Source organism: Anabrus simplex, chromosome X (genome assembly GCF_040414725.1).
Source record: "Anabrus simplex isolate iqAnaSimp1 chromosome X, ASM4041472v1, whole genome shotgun sequence".
In the NCBI taxonomy this organism is placed as follows: Eukaryota; Metazoa; Arthropoda; class Insecta; order Orthoptera; family Tettigoniidae; genus Anabrus; species Anabrus simplex.
In genome coordinates this window covers 174,846,090-174,863,848 of record NC_090279.1, presented here as the reverse complement: position 1 = coordinate 174,863,848, position 17,759 = coordinate 174,846,090, and the positions used below count along the sequence as shown (strand labels likewise).

The 17,759-nt window shown below is 38.6% G+C and overlaps 1 long non-coding RNA gene across 2 annotated transcripts in view; it reads left to right on the top strand.

The window, feature by feature from the left end:
• Window positions 1-15,511, top strand: part of LOC137503110 (uncharacterized) — a 31,961-nt gene extending 16,450 nt beyond the window's left edge. Inside the window, exons 4-5 of one of the 2 annotated variants that reach the window (XR_011019053.1) lie at window positions 14,111-14,131; window positions 15,290-15,511. This is a non-coding gene — a long non-coding RNA (uncharacterized lncRNA). The remainder of the gene's footprint in view (window positions 1-14,110; window positions 14,132-15,289) is intronic. The other variant, XR_011019054.1, reaches the window with a different exon arrangement.
• Window positions 15,512-17,759: the final 2,248 nt, after the last annotated feature.

The window sequence follows — 17,759 nt, the reverse complement described above, 5'->3', positions numbered from 1 at the left end:
AATTGACTAAATAAGTTTGGAAAATGTGACACTTGCAAGAGTCTGAAATTATTTCACACGAAAAATGTCTAACATTCTGTGAAATTTAAACTCAATCACTTGAAAAAGAAAATGAAAATCTTCCATTCGTAAAACCAATCAGGTTCTTAAATGTTAATTTGAAATTAAGTGAAATTGAAATTGAATGAAATGGATTCTGTTCATCAACACTCCGTAGTTCGATCATGGGAAAGGTCTATCGTAAACGTACGGTTCAAATGCACAGTCCACTGCCTATCAAAAATGCACTATCATAAAAATACACAGTCCAATGTCTACCACAAATGCACAGTTCAAATACTTAGTTCACTGTCTGTCATAAACGCACTGTTCAATGTTTACGAGAATATTGACATGATATTTGAAAATCACACGAATTTTACAAGTCCGGTGACGTAGACACGAACTGACGTTAATTCAGTAATCAATCACTTGAAAAATTTGAAAAATTCTAAGTCTGAAAGCATAAAGATCCTCGAAATTATTTCAATCATTTGGCAAGGTAAAATACTGTTCAAAATCTATCACTGTTCGAGTCGTTTCGTTATCCTTGAGTTATGAGCACTTGGAAATAAATGCAAGTTTAAAACACTCGTTCAAATAATAAGTCAAATATATGGCGAATTACAGTTTAAATCGCTCTTAATTGGAGCAAAATTATATCACTCACGAATCGCAGAAAAATGTATAAGCCCACACTCAATGCTACAGAGTTAAAGTCTGGAACATTACGAAATGAGCCTATCATTTACGAGTTTAAGGAATTTTTACAAGTTCGAACTCGGTACTGCAGAGTTAAAGTCTGGAACTCGACGAAGAGATTTCATTCGACGTAACGTCGCGGTCTCCAGGAGCCGACCGACGAGGTTCGACTGTGGTACTGAAGACTCGCACTCTCGCCCGCTGAACGACACACAAACACTGATTTGTCTAAGGAAATCTCTCATTACATTTTGTTTATAATTCCGTTGGCTCTAGTTGGATTTCTACAAAACTTTGGAGAAATGAAGGGAAAAATGGCTACACGAAGACGTTGTTGATTTAATCCAAACATTTCTGTGAGAAAAGTTATTAAATGAAGAACATTTCGAATGTTCCACGCCACGAGGAGGCAGGCTGTGACGTCATCCGCTCGACGTCACACAAACGAGCTGCTTGCTGTATGTGGCTGTCGCCTGCTGTTGAGTCGGCGCGCAGCGCGAAGTTTAAGTTCGAAATGCGGAGACTTAATTCTGTACCAGTGTTCCCGGTACAATACGGACGTGGTTTCAAATCCCCGTCAGGAATTTTTAAAATTTAAGAAACGAGATTTCCACTTCCGGAGGTGCACATGACTCTGAGGTTCACTCAGCCTACACCAGAAATGAGTACAAGATTAATTCCTGGGGGCAAAGGAGGCCGGGTGTAAAGCTAACCACTCTACCCCATCAAGTGTCGAGGTTACGGATAGTAGAAGCCTTTACATTCCACCCCTCCAAGGGCCTTCAGGGGCTGTACGGAGATGACCTTGCTTCGCTTTGCTTTGCACTGCACACATTACTTCATCTAATCAGTGCTACACAAACACACTCTAAATTACCATCACCAAGTAAATATTAAGAGAAAAAGAATACTAGTCTTCTGCAAATTAACAGAAAATCTTACTTGTAGAGACAAGATCATACAACAGTGTACTGAATTTGAAATAGTATGGTACAATTTGTTACTTATTCATAGCAGATGGGTTTCGATTCTCTGTCGGTCTTTCCTTGTGTGAGTTGATCATAAAATTGCTCCAGATACATGGCTGCGTTTGGTTCGTTGCTGAATCTGGTCAATCCGCTTCACAGACTCGGCTGCGTATCCATTTAGTAGGTCATCGGTAAAGCAATGTCCATCACGGTAAGGACCAGTTGTCGAATAAATACTCCAGTCGATCTGAACATGGTATTCCTGCGATGACGTTGGTTATATCGAACAGATTTCACAGGTTTAATCACGTTCATAGCTGAAACCGACAATTAATTTGCACATAACAAGAATAAAGTGTGTTATTGAGTGTCGAATGAATAATACTCTAATTATAACTAATGAGTCAAGTATCAAATCGCTGTATGAATTTTTGTTGCACAATCCTATAGCACATAAGAATACCATATTCACCTAACGCACGTTTATTGTATTACGATGCCTTCATATGTTAACGTACCTTGTATAAATATCATAAATATCACGAACATCTTGACGACGTGGCTGCAGAATGTTCTTCATCAAGAGTTTCCGGCGCGGGAAATATCCACGCCGTAATTAACGTAGAGTATCAGAGTAGAGCCACAGAGTATATATATTCATAAGAGTCAGAAAGCAATTCTCATCTGCACACGTCTTTTATTACCTAAAGCGCAGGTAGGCGTGTATACTAATATGCACTATCAGTAAATCAATTCCAAATTACTAATAGTTCATTGCTGGCCTCCTTAGATATTTCTAGAATAGTACCGGTATAGTTAGTTTCCATGTGGGCACGCTCAAATCGGTCGCGTGATTATTCCTCCCTTGCTTGTGGCGAGCTAGTTTAACAAACGACACTAGCCTTAAGTGGGCTTGTGTTATCTCTCCTCGAATACAGTCAAGGTCGAGCTTCAAGTTTTTCGCTTCACGCCTCACTCTCATACGAAAGAATAAATGACTATTAAAATAGTGACTATTGCAAGAAATATAATGTTCTCTTTCTAAATTAATGATGTGGGCCCTATCATTTTAGACAGGTACAATACATAACTATTACAATGAGGTGTTATACGGGCGCGAAGAACATACTTTTCAATATGAATCTGTCTGGAAATGCGCTTTTTTGTTTGCCCTGTTTATTGTTCAGCAAAGAAGGAAGTGTATGGAATTCAGCTGGGTCCACAGACCTTGCTCATTCGAGTGGAAAAATAAATAAACATGAAAATTCTCATGCACAAAAAACGCGAGTATTGAATTCTCTATCACCACGCAGCTGGATTTCGCTTACCGTGCATCGATTAAGAAACATAATGAGCAAGTCGATGCAAATACGTATATACTGTCTAGATTAATCGACTGTGTTAAGTTCTGTGGAGCTTTCGAACTGTCACTGCGTGGTCACGATGAAAGCGATACTTCTGATAATCCTGGGATTTTCAGCGGACTAGTGAACTTTGTAAGCTCTATTGACAATGCAATGAAAGAGCATTTGGAAAGTGCTACCGTTTTTAAAGGTACTTCCCACACTACTCAAAATGAACTTCTTGATTGCATGTTGAGCATGTGCAGACATGAAATATCTAATGAGATTCATGCCGCTCATCATTTGGCAGTTATGGCTGATGAAACGACAGATGTTTCTACATTGTAACAAATGGTAATTGTTCATAGATATGAAGTGGGAGGGGTTCCGGTTGAAAGTTACTGGGGTTTTGTCAACCCGAAAGCTCAAGACGCGGAGACTATTTTTGGAATTGTTCATGCAGAATTAGAACGCCAAGTGGGGAGTCACAGACAGAAGGTTATTGGACAATGCTACGACGGAGCGGCAGTATTAAGTGGGGGTAGAAAGGGGTACAGGCTAGAATAAGAGAGATTAACCCCCAAGCGTATTACATCCATTGTTATGCTCATCAGTTTAATTTAATTTTACAGAAAGCAGCATCTATAAATAGTTCGTGTAGGCACTTTTTTCCAACTTAACAGCCTTTCCAGCATTCTTTTCTCGATCAGCGCAGAGAACGAAAGTTTTGGTTTCGCCGGTAGAGAAGAGGCTTCCGAAGACTATAAGCACCAGATGGAATTTCTCAGCTCGTTTAGTCCAAACCGTATATGAGAACACGGACAATTTAATAGAATGCCTCGAAGAAATTCGAAATTCATCTCATGTTGACGATGTTACGAAGCGGGAGAGCTTCGGGCTTCTGTACAGTTTGAGAGATACACAATTTATGTTTCGGCTACAATTCTTTCACCGTTTGATGCCACATGCCGACATTCTTATCAAATTACTACAGCACAGAAATATCGATGCAGTTAAAGTGAAAGAACATATTTCAGAATTCCGAAGGCATGTTGAGAAAGTCAGGGACGGCACCACGGACTTGGACGCTGATATATCCTCCAGTGATCAACTCGCTCAAAAGAGGCGAAAAAACTCAGATAGTTCAGTAGCTGCTAAAGAAGTATCTGATGTAATAACTGTTCACATGGAAGAACGATTTTCATTCCGTTCTCACTTACTGGCTTCTAGTCTGGTTGATGTGCGTGCGTTTGGTGTGTATTCAGACTCTTTTCTAGAAAGAGAACTAAATACAGTGGTGCATATGTATCCCTGCCTAAATACGACACAGTTGAAGACTGAACTAGAAGTATTGTATATGAGAAATGACTTTCAGAAAGTTGATCGGGCCATTTCCATGTTGCAGTTTCTGCTTGACAATGAACTAGATAGCGACACATTTCCACAAGTATGCGAATTACTCCGAATTGTTGTCACAACTTCAATGAAGACAGCGGAGCCTGAGAGAAGTTTTTCTACTTTGAAACGAATTAAAGCGTTTCTGAGGAACACCATGCGTGGAGAACAACTTTCAGCGCTGGCTATGCTTGCTATTGAGAAGAGATTTGTCAACAACATCAGTGACTTCAATCATAAAGTGATTGAGAAATTTGCGCGATTGAAGGACAGAAGGATTGCTTTCCTGTGCAAATAATCAGCTTTTACGTGAGTTGCTAATCTAAATCCTATCATTCAAATAAGCATGATCTAGTGGTGTTGGTTGTACTTCATGCTAAATTGTTTAGAGTAGTGGCTATAATTTGCAAAATGAGAATAATTACCGTGTGTTACAGTTGAACCCTGACTAACCGAGATAATGTGAAGACTTTTTGGGTCAATTCGGAAATAATTATTTTAAAAAATTAACCGGTAAATGCGGTACACATTCCTTCTATGCTTCTCGTCATACCCAGGTGAACTTCTGCTGTTTATAAACCAGGAATAGTGCTCGCATCCTTTAGTGTTCGCAGTGCAGTAAAGCTATTATGAATTTTACTATTGTTCTACACTAAGACATCCGGCCCGCGGTGTAGGGGTAGCGTGCCTGACTCTTACCCGGTGGCCCCGGGTTCGATTCCTGGCCAGGTCATGGATTTTAACCTGGATCTGAGGGATGCTTCGAGGTCCACTCAGCCTACGTAATTACAATTGAGGAGCTATCTGAAGGTGAGATGGCGGTCAAAAAAGCCAAGAATAACGGCCGAGAGGATTCGTCGTGCTAACCACACGACACCTCGTAATCTGCAGACCACCGGGCTGAGCAGCAGTCGCTTGGTAGGCCATGGGGTTTGGTTTGGTTCTACACTAACACCCAGGTGAACTTCGTGCTGTTTAAAAGCCAAAAATAGTGCTCGCATCCTTCAATATTCGCAGTGTAGTAATGTTATTGTGAATTTTACTTTTGTTCTACACTAACAAATTAGTCTCGTATAAAACTTATCCTCGGTTACAGGGGTTCTACCAAATTATTTGTGAAGAAGGAACCGTACAAGGAACTGTTAGTGAAATGATTTATGTATCTATGTTACTTTTTTGCTGATTTGAGACATGAACAAAAATGTTGTTGTGAATCCCCTAAAACTTTTGTCACGAGCCGCCACTGCTGTCGCATGAGTATCAAAAATATAAAGTAGTATGTGAAAACTGCACAAAAAATCCCCCATTCAATGAGTCTAACTCAATCTAACCCATAAATATAGGAGATACGAGAAGATTTCATAGGACCAACCAATTAGAACACTGAAAGAGGCGTCTGATGGTGAAGTCCGTTTGTAGATATGTCGTACAGTTTCAAAGCAGTAACTCTCCAAATAAAAGTCTGCACTTCTAGAGTGTGTCTGTACACTGACTGTTTTGGCTAAATTTCCGGACAGTTGTCAGTTTCCGTTGTAATAATGACCATCTAATATTTTTTCCTTTGGTGTCTGTTTGTCTGTGTGTTTGTCTATAACTTGGAAAATACTGAAAATATTTCCACCAAACTTCATATTTAGAATTCACCTGTCCTTGGTATATTTTAGGGCAAATATTGTTTCTAAATCCCTGAACTGACTGGATTTTATACGAAACCGAAACCGTGATTTTTCACTCCCTCAAAATATACACAATCAAACTTAATGGAAATCTACCTGCCTTAATGGAAATTAACTTCTAAACCTTTTTCCTCATGTGCATCATTTCGATACCAGGATTAATAAGTGAGATATCGTTAACGGACCATTTTTCGGTACAAGTTCCACCGGACTTAACTCAAGAGCTGGTGCGTGTAAAGCGTATATCTTACAAGTTGAAAACCACTGAAGATATTCGAACCAAACTTTATATTTAGCAGCCACCTGTTCAAAGGTAGGTTTTTAAGGTCAATAACATTTCATGTTCCCGGAATGCACTGGCGGTTTATAGGGAACCGAAATGGTGATTTTACTCTTCAAAAATATATACAGCACAAGACCAACCTGACGGGAAATCGACCAAAATTAATGGAAATCCATTTCTAAAACTTCTTTTCATGTGCATTTTTTCGACAAGAGGATTAATAAGGGAGATATCATGAATGGTCGTTTTGCAGGTTAAATGCGTCGGAAATAGCCCAAAATGTGTTGTACGTGGAGCAGATTCTTTATCTATCTATATAAACAAAATCATAACGACTGTGTACCTGTACATTGACTATTTTGGCGAAATTTTCGTCCAGCTACCCGTTTAACGCATAACAATGACCATACGCATATTTTTTGGTTTACTTTCCTGAAAGTCCTAATTTTTACCCTCCTCGCCCAAAATCCAGATTGCGGCATAATCTGCCAGACGAACAAGAAAGTTGAAATTTGACAAAATTATACGCTTTAGCCTGTAACGGTCGGAAAACTTCCAAGATCTTTAAATTTTTCACTTTTTATCCCCGAAGAATATCGAAATATGGAGGCAATTTTAATGATGGTTCAGACCTTCGGGAAGTCCTATCACATAACGGATGGCACAGTCCCCGTTCAATTTGGAGTGATCTACAACCTTGGTCTTATGACTTTTTGTCGTATCTGTATCCATTTTATGTTTGATTTTTCTCTATTTCCCGATGTTAAGTAAATTTGGAATTTTCACATGCATAATTCATGCTTTCAATCACTTATAGGAAAGATAGAATCATCAGACTCTACACGAAAATTGGCCCACCCAGTAGCCATAAATGAGCCAAATGCTATGTATGTAGCTGTCACATAATTATGTGAAAAATAAAGCAATGTGAGATAATCTTACAAAAATGTTACCCTATTCAACGTTTCTAACTTATTCTGACCCATGAATAGATGAGATACTATAGGACCAGCCATTTAGGCCGCTAAATCCGGCGTCTTATGGTACAATCCTTTGTCGATATGATGTACCGTTTTCAGCAGTTAATCTGTAAATGAAGGTCTGCAATGTTGTAAACATGCATATACTTTCGTATGCCCATCTATATATATTCAATGATGTCGATTTGTAGCGATCGTGAAAGGGTGTGGCTGCTATTGTAATCAGTACTTCCCACACCGACATTCACTCGCAGTAGGAATGGGGTCCTTCTCCAACTCCTGTCTAACTGGCATTAGTAAGGAAGTTCTACCATTGTAATGAATAATTCACTTCTCTATTTGACATGCAGAAGGCAAGGGAGCGTGCAGTTTTACTTAAAACTCCCTAACCCGCTTGTGTTTGGCTGTAGGCCAGGGTGCCCGCCATTATGAACAAATGTGCCCATCTAAAATGTGACTGGCATTAGGCATAATGGCCTGCTATTTTGATGGGAACTCACCAACTTGGTGTGACTGTCAGCAAGTTGGCTGGAAGTAGGAAAAGAGGCCTGTCATTATAATGATAATTGCACAACTCAATTTCGACTGGTAGTAGGGAAGTTGCCTGCCATTATAATAAAAACTCAACTGTAATCTGTCTGGAAGTAGGAAAGGATTCCTCCCCAAATCGATTGTGACCGCGTAGTAGGCAATGGAGCCTGCAATTATAATGTAAACTTCCGAACTCGATTGTGAATGGCAGTAGGCAAGTGAGGCTTCCGTTATCATCACAAATCCGTAACAAACACTTTGCATTGGAAACGACGTATGGGGACCTCCCCATGTTGTTTCTCAGATAAAGCTAAGAGACATGCAATTTTAAAACAATCGTATTTACTGCATGTACAGTATTTACTTCGATATTCCAATACATTATAGAATACCGTAGCGAAGCACTAGTACATTTGCTACTTATCTTAATAAATGGACTATAATTATGAACGTTTCAATTTTTTGTGGAAATAAGTTGCGATAACATTTTCGACCAAATTTATGAAAGTTCAATAACAATATTTGAACATTTCTTGACATGGAGTATTTTACCAATTATCACGATTATAATCTAATTTGTACCTATATGCTGTGGGTAGTGTGTGTAAAAAAATTATTCACGTCACTGGAGTAGTTTCAGAGTTTACCCTAGCTTAGAGTGGATTTGCGTCACAAAATCATTGCATGGAATTAACTGTCATCAAAAATCAACAATAAATTTTAACCAGTAACTAATAACCTAAACCATATTTTACAATGTTAATTCATTACACATTTGTACCTTTACTTAGTCTGTTATTAATTTCAATCAATCAATCAATCAATCAATACTAATCTGCATTTAGGGCAGTCGCCCAGGTGGAAGATCCTCTATCTGTTGTTTTTGTGTCCTTTCCTTAAATGATTGCAAAGAAATTGGAAATTTATTGAACATCCCCCTTGGTAAGTTATTCCTATCCCTAACTCCACTTCCTATAAACGAATATTTGCCCCAATTTGTCCACTTGAATTCCAACTTTATCTTCATATTATGATCTTTCCTAGTTTTAAAGACACCACTCAAACTTTTTCGTCTACTGATGTCATTCCATGCCATCTCGCTACTGACAGCTGGGAACATACCACTTAGTCAAACATCTCTTCTCCTATCTGCTAAGTTTCCCCAGCCCAAACTTTGCAACATTTTTGTAACGCTACTCTTTTGTCGGAAATCACCCACAGCAAATTGAGCTGCTTTTCTTTGAATTTTTTCCAGTTCTTGAAACAAGTAATCCTGGTGAGGGTCCCATACAATGGAACCATACTCTAGTTGGGGTCTTACAGAGACTTATATGCCCTCTCCTTTACATCCTTACTACAACCCCTAAATACCCGCACAACCAAGTGCAGAGATCTGTACCTTTTATTTATAATCATATGTATGTGATTACTCCAATGAAGATCTTTCCTTATATTAAGACTTTGGTACTTACAATGATCCCCAAAGGGATCATTCAACCCATCAATGCAGTAATTAAAACTGAGAGGACTTTTCCTATTTGTGAGACTCACAACCTGACTTTTAATCCCGTTTACCATCATACCTTTGCCTGCAGTTCATCTCACAACATTATCGAGATCACTTTGCAGTTGAACACAATTTTGTAACTTATTTATTACTATGTACAGAATAACATCATCTGCAAAAAGCCTTATCTCTGATTCCACTTCTTTTACACACATCATTGATATATATATATAAGAAAATATAAAGTTCCAATAATACTGCCTTGAGGAATTCCTCTCTGAATCGTTACAGGGACTCTAATTCTCTGAGTTCTAATTTCTAGAAACTTAGCCACCCATTCAGTCACTCTTTTTTCAAGTCCAATTGCACTCATTTTAACCAGTAGTCTTCCAATACGTTGTACATTATGTCCATCACCATTTCCTTTATACACAGGGGTACTACAGCAACTCTCCATTCATTTGGTATAGCTCCTTCCTGCAAACAATAACCAAATACTTACAATCACATGAATAGAACCAGCTTTTGGGTGGTTAGGCCGTGTGCACTTTGCAGAGTTTCGCCCAGACGTGCCATTTGGGCTCATCAGCTGGATTGGTACGCCCCTCCAGGAGTCTGCCTAGCAGTGGCAGACCAAGCGAAAGCGAAAACAAGTTCTTTCATTCCTTCTCCTCATACGAGGAGGGGCGGGTCATCAGCTCAACTAAGGATCTCTTCGGCCAAAGAATCAATGGAGAAGAGAAAATGTAGTGGATATGTGTCGTACATACCATAGGAAGGAGAGTGTTAGTGAACTTGCGTAAGGAGACCAGGACAACAAGTCGGGACCCAGGGGAGACCCTCAAGGCACCCCGCACAAGCAAACCCCCGCGAAAACCAGAGGGAAATGAGAGGAGAAATTTCTTTGTAGCAACGTATCTCGGCCGGGTATTCCGAAAAAGACAATGTTACATAGAGTTACAGAATTACATTACATATATTGAGGTGGAGTAATGAGCGGGTGCGGTAGGAAGTTGGAGGAAGGAGGAGGCAAGGTTCTTAAACACTACTAAAGGTTGGGCCCAACGCGAGCCGAGCTGCTATTGGTTAATGAAATGACGTCACAGTAGGAGCAAAGCAGCCGAGCCCAGAGAGCGCAAATCAGTAGGAATCTCATATCAGCAAACATGACAGTTTCTCAGAACTAATAGCAGACCAGACATAAAGATTACTGCTATTATAAGATTGAAAAAAAGAGTACAGCATAGTAACGTTTCATTATTTCCATTACGAATACGGCGTAGGCCTAAATGTAAAGTGACGGCACATTGAGCAACGCTTGAAATTTATTAACATTTACAAGTTCCTCTATTTAGTTTGAGGAAGTTTACGCGCTCTCAAATATGTAAACATAAATATTTAGAGATATGAAATGTTTGTAATATTAAATCTTTACAACAGAATTTCCGTGATGGAACTACCATATGCCAACATACAAAATACAGACTCACTTCCGCAGGTATCGACTTTAAAGCTTAACACATATTATAACATCAGCAGAAGTAAGTTAATATTCGAAACCATGCGTAGATAGTCCTGGAAAACCTACAACCTGTTTTCCAGTCTATGACCGGGTCAGGGATGTAATGAATGAACCACATATAGGCTATTATTACAATGGGGTCGCCACTTCCATAGTGATTTAATAATGACTGATAAATGCTATGAAATGATAATTGAGAGTCTTGGCTGGAATGAAAGATGACAGAGAAAACCGGATGACTCGGAGAAAAACCTGTCCCGCCTCCGCTTTGACCAGCACAAATCTCACATGAAGTGACCGGAATTTGAACCACGGTATCCAGTGGTGAGAAGCCGACGCGCTGCCGTTTGAGCCACGGAGGCTCCGCATAGAAATTCTACTTTTTTAAATTAAACAATAAGAAAGAATAGGAAAAACACTTCATTAGAACACAGTCCTATCTGTGAGATTAGATGTCATGAAGTGGTTGCTTTCGAGGATGAAATCCACTGTCGTGCCTTTTGCCGAAGAGCTGCTATGGATTTTTCAGTTCTTCCTCAAATTTTCATTTGTCGTATGCGTATAAATATTCTCGTTTTAACATACATCGTTACTATTTCTGGTAGTACAGCGGGGAATTTACTGCTAATTATTTGACACACTTTGCGTATAATATTAGTTATGCGTCACAGTTTAACACCTCCGTGAGTGTCCGTGAAAATTAACTCATATTCCTTTATTTGGTCTACCATTCTTCCGATGGAACGAGTAGACCTCCCCAAGATAACACTTCTATCCATCCCACAGGGGCGGTACCAGAAGAAATGGAAAGCATTTCCCCGGTGGGACTTCCCATTAACCTGTCATATTTTCTTTCACTGTAGGCGATGTAGGCCCGCGAGGTACAGAAATCCCTCTGCTGAACAATAAGGTGTCGCTCTAGATTGCGGTGAATCATTAACGGCACGGTTTTCTATCGCAACGATATTGTACTATGAACACATAAATTTCACTCCAGCTACTATTACACTGTTCACGCAACTAACGAAAAGAAAATAAGTGCACCTCACTGCACGAAACACAGCAACTTAACAGAGATCTCACAGAAACGAACTACGACACACATACTACGCAAAATACAGCAGGCCACTATATAAACCAACAGCAATATACGGAAAGAAATTACGTATAGTTATTACGTGGAAATCCATTCTTTATAGGAGAGACGTATATAAACAACGAAATGAGATACACATTCGGTTGTATGCTACACCGTCACGGTGCTCCTGTGATGACGTCACGAGCAGGACGAGGGAAAACTAACATCTACTGCGCAACCAATCTGGGCCACCCGTGGGAGGAGGGTAGTGTTGTGATAGAAGTTAGTACAGGGTTGTGGTCAGGTTGGTGACGGAAGTAGCGAGTAAACGAAGAAGGTCCAATATCGGGAGGGGTGGTAGAAAAAGAACGGGTTATGGAGCGGGGACGTTAAGGGGTGGCGGCGGTGGGGTGGGTGGCGGGACCGAGGGGGGACGAGAAGAAGGGGAGGTAGAAGAAGAACCTACAGGCCGGGGTGGGGAGCGGGAAGACCAAACGTATGGTCTCCTCGTGTTAGCAAATAGGGATTGCTAACCTGCTAAAGGAGAAGTGAACTCTCCGTTTCGAAAAATGTTTACTCCCCATGGAGTTAGAATAACAAAAATGGCTTTCACGGCCGCAGATCTTACAATCACATCAATAGAACCAGCTTTTGGATGGTTAGGCCGTGTGCATTTTGCAGAGCTTCGACCAGACGTGCCATTTGGGCTCATCAGCTGGATTGGGACGCCCCTCCAGGACTCTGATTAGCAGTGGCAGACCAAGCGTATGGTCTCGCCGTGTTAGCAAATAGGGATTGCTAACCTGCTAAACGAGAAGTGAATTCTCCGTTTCCAAAAAAATTTACTCCCCATGGAGTTAGAACATCAAAAATGGCTTTCATGGCCGCATATCTTACAATCACATGAATAGAACCAGCTTTTGGGTGGTTAGGCAGTGTGCATTTTGCAGAGTTTCGCCCAGATAATCAAATAAGTGCTTTAGATATGGTACTATATCCCAACCCATTGTCTTTAGTATATCCCCCGAAACCTTATCAATTCCTCTCTGAATCGTTACAGGGAGAGACAAAGCTTCGCCTACTCTAATTCTCTGAGTTCTAATTTCTAGAAACCTAGCCACCCATTCAGACACTCTTTTCTTCAAGTCCAATTGCACTCATTTTAACCAGTAGTCTTCCTTGATCTACCCTATCAAATGCTTTAGATAGGTCAATCGCGATACAGTCCATTTGACCTCCTGAATCCAGGATATCTGCTATATCTTGCTGGAATCCTACAAGTTGAGCTTCAGTGGAATAACCCTTCATAAACACAAACTGCCTTCCATCAAACCAGTTATTAATTTCGCAAACATGTCTAATATAATCAGAAGGAATGTTTTCACAAAGCTTGCATGCATTGCATGTCAAACAGACTGGCCTGTAATTTTCAGCTTTACGTCCATCACCATTTCCTTTATACACAGGGGTACTACAGCAACTCTCCGTTCATTTGGAATAGCTCTATCCTGCAAACAATAATCAAATAAGTACTTTAGATATGGTACTATATCCCAACCCATTGTCTTTGGTATATCCCCCGAAACCTTAACAACTCCAGCTGCTTTTCTAGTTTTCAACATTTGTAGCTTACTGTAAACGTCATAATTGATTTTAATGTGATAATTTGTATCAACCTGAAATAATTATTTTGTCCAAATTATGTCCAAAATATTTTCTTCTACTTTACTGTGATCTTCACAACCATGTGCCCTTAATATTTATTCAGAATTATATTTAAGTATCATGAAAATCGAATTCACCTCTCATGTGGATATAAACAAGAAACATTATATTTATAGGTTCACTTGTTCCTTATACAACGAATAAAACATTGTGCGCTCATAAACGTATTGTGCGATTATATACTGTATATATTGAAAATGTAAGCTGACAGATATCTGGCCTGTCCTCATTTTGTTACTTCAACTACTACTCATCTGCCATTCCATTTATGTTCTACACTTTCATGGTTTGAAAAAGTATTTCCATGCCCGCCGTCAGATGAATATTTATAACTAAAACACTTGTCTCTTTCTTGTTTCAGATTCCAAATTGTGGTTCCTTTGTAAGTACACTACGCCAATTACAATCATTACCATAAAATACATAGGGTGCCTTTCTTGTAAGTTATGACACCACACCCAAGAAACAAAACTCAGAATGGAAATAGAATGTTACCAATGCACTGTTCCTTATAAAATAAAGCTAATCTTTGCATGCTAAGCAACGTTACCATATTCGTTCCTGTCGCATTATGTTATGAATCATATGCTGTATACAAACACCTTTAAACACAATGTAGATATGCATCTCGTGAGCACAGTGAATTTGGAGACTCAAAGTAAATCTTTATACATAAATACTTCAGAAAGTATCTTCATAGAATTTAACACACACACACACACACACACACACACACACACACACACACACACACACACACACACACACACACACTGAAACAGACTTCAGTGGTCCAGCAAGAAAAGATTTTTTGTCTGGAACCAATAGATTTTCCAATAAAGTCTCCTCCTTCAGCGGTCACCTCACACCGCGGTCAGCGGTCAGAGACATTTCACAAATTGAGCTGAATTAAGCCGCCGGTCTTGACCGCCCCGAACACATTATTCAGTCCTGAGACAGACTATTACAGTCAACTGTTTTCACATCTACCCATCAAAGCAGTATGCAGTTCTCTTTTCTGGTCCATTATAAATACTTTCCTCGGCTTTATCCTACGTTCTCCATAGCCCAGCAATAAACAATGCTGTAAATTGAGCGTGACGAATGGGTACCGTTCTTGATAAAAGTTCTCAAAAGCGAACAAATTTAAAGATAATTTGTTTGGAATAATGTTTGAAAAATTAAGGGCCGTACCTTTTATCGCTAGTACGAAGAGAATACAACCTCGCATATGAATAAACGTTTGTCATTGTTTGAAACTTGTGTCACTAAAAAGAAACCAGAAAATACTGCAACAGAAACCACACTAAATATTGTCCAGTATAGTTCTATTATACCTAGAGTACAGTATCGGCACACACCGGGGTTTTGTATATATTAAACATAATGCTCGTTTTATTGTACGGTAGGCCCTACTATTTATGTATTTCATTATTTCATTAGTTATTAATTAGTTCACTTATTTACTCATTAGTTATTTAAAGATTACTGATTTATTTATTTACTTATTTAATAATATTCTCACTGTTCTTCTTTCTAGGGTGATTGGGGATGCGCATAAAACTAAATGGACCCAGGACTTTTGCAATTATTGAAGTGTCTAAAGAATAATCCGCTACTTTCGAAGAACTTTCCTATACCTACTAACATCATGATTTATGTTGATTGTTCGCACTGGAGAAGAGCCTTGCTTGTATAGCTCTTTAGTATAAAAGAAAATTGTGCTTATCTTAACAAAAAATAAACAAGAATTTAAAAAATATCTATGTTCACATAATACCTCTATTTACCCTGTTTACCTAGCACCACGTGATAAAACAAGCGCTTGGAAAAATTACTGTGCCTTTAATGTCACCCACATCCACTGTCAGCCATAGTGGTGCTCAAAAATGTAATTAAAAGCCACAAACCTGCAATGAGCTGCAGCTACTACTGAACTCTTCGTTGTCTGCTTATTACATAACATATAATTAATTTCTATAGAATATATCTATTAGGAGGCCATATCATTACATATATGAGAAGCTCTGTATAAGTACTCTTATAATTCTGTTTTTTCTGAATTGATATAGATTTGATGCTGTTGTTATGAAACTTAAAAGTCATCTTTGTAATATACACTTACTGGTGTCCTGAATTTTATAGTAGTTTTTTTGGGAAATATGAAAATTATGGTGCTGTGAAGGATTAGTGACAGTTGCTATGGTTATTATAAACAAGTCCTTTATATTCTTTGAAGATTGAAGTTTCCTTATACGTGAATATTTTAAAATTATAAAATTTTATACACTTTATATGTATTTTATCTATACCATGAAGAACTTGGCATATTAACCTATTTGTTATTGTTCTGTATATTATCCAAAATTAACTTTATGTGGAACACATAACCTCTCCTGGCAATGAAAAGTACAGTGAAATGGACAAACATTGGAAAAAGAAAAATACTTTTAGATGTGCTACCTCGAATGTACAAGGTCTCTCACACAAAGATGACCAGCTGGAGGACATTTTAATTGCAGCAATTTCAGAAACAAAAGAAAGCTTCAGGGATAAAAAGAGACAGTAAATTATTTACATTTTTCAGTGGGGTTGACAGAGATACTAGAGCACAGGCGGGTGTACTGCTCATGATACATAAAAGATTAAGATCAACAATTGATAGCTACACGTTTTGGAATGAAAGGATTATCCAATTGACTAAAACTATTCAGAGGTTATCTTACAGTTATAGGGGTATACGCTCCAGTGGAGGGCAATTCAAACGAAAGTGATGGGTTCTATAATGATCTGCAAAAGATAGTCAATAAAATTAACTAGCAAGATATACTGGGAGATTTCAATGCCAGAGTTGGTAATGAGAAAATTCAGAATCACATCGGAATCCATGGAGAAACAACCCGTAATAACAATGGAACGAAATTAATAGATTTCACTGTCTTCAATCAGTTAAAGATTATGAACACAATGTTCTCACACACGGACACCCACAAGTATACGTGGTCTGCACGAAATCAGAAATCGATTATAGATTATATAATTTGTAATGGTAAATTGGCAGATTTAGTCTTGGGTACAAGAGTCTATCGAGGCCCTGAACTGGAAACTGATCACTGTCTATTAGTAGCACCTATTCGTCTGAGGCCTAGATGGTATAAAACAAACAAACAAACAAACAAACAAACAAACAAACAAACAAACAAACAAACAAACAAACAAACAAACAAACAAACAAACAAACAAACAAACAAACAACACAAGAAATTAAAACTTCTTACAAGGTTAACCTATTAAGAGACCCCAGTATAAAATGGCTGTACCAGAACAGACTTAATCATCTTACACAGATGACACCAGTTAGTGACAACGTGCAAATGGAGTGGTCTAATTTGTGTTCAATTTTAAAGCAGTCTGCTTTTGAGAGTTTGGGAGTTAATGAAAAATGGCAGAGGAAAAAGCGTTTAAGAATCTGGGATGAAGAGATGGAAAAGTTATTTCAGACAAAAGAAATGCTTGCAAATTTTTTTTGTCAACTGGCAAATTAGAAGATAAAATAGAGTATCACCACAAGAGAACAATAGCAAAAAGGGAAGTGCGGAAAAAGCACAAAAAGAGTTGGGAAAACTTTGTTTCACAACTGGAAACTGATATAACAAGACCACAACCACAGACCTATAAAATACTCATGAAACTGAATAATGATGTAAAAGAAGACATACGCATTAATCCAATACCTCTAACGGAGTGGCTCATTTATTTTTGGAACCTTTGGAGAGGTTCAAATATTGAGCCATTTCTTCTGCCAACATCTCTTAACAAGTCTTCGGAAACCATTACACTCTAAGATCTAGAGCTAATACTCAGAAAACTTAGAAATAGAAAAGCATCTGGAGAAGATTCAATAAATGCAGAATTATTCAAGTACTCCAGTGACTTCAAGCAAAGATTTCTCAAATTCATCCATTTAATTTGGAATGGCAGCAGACCACCAGAGAATTGGCAAAAAGCTA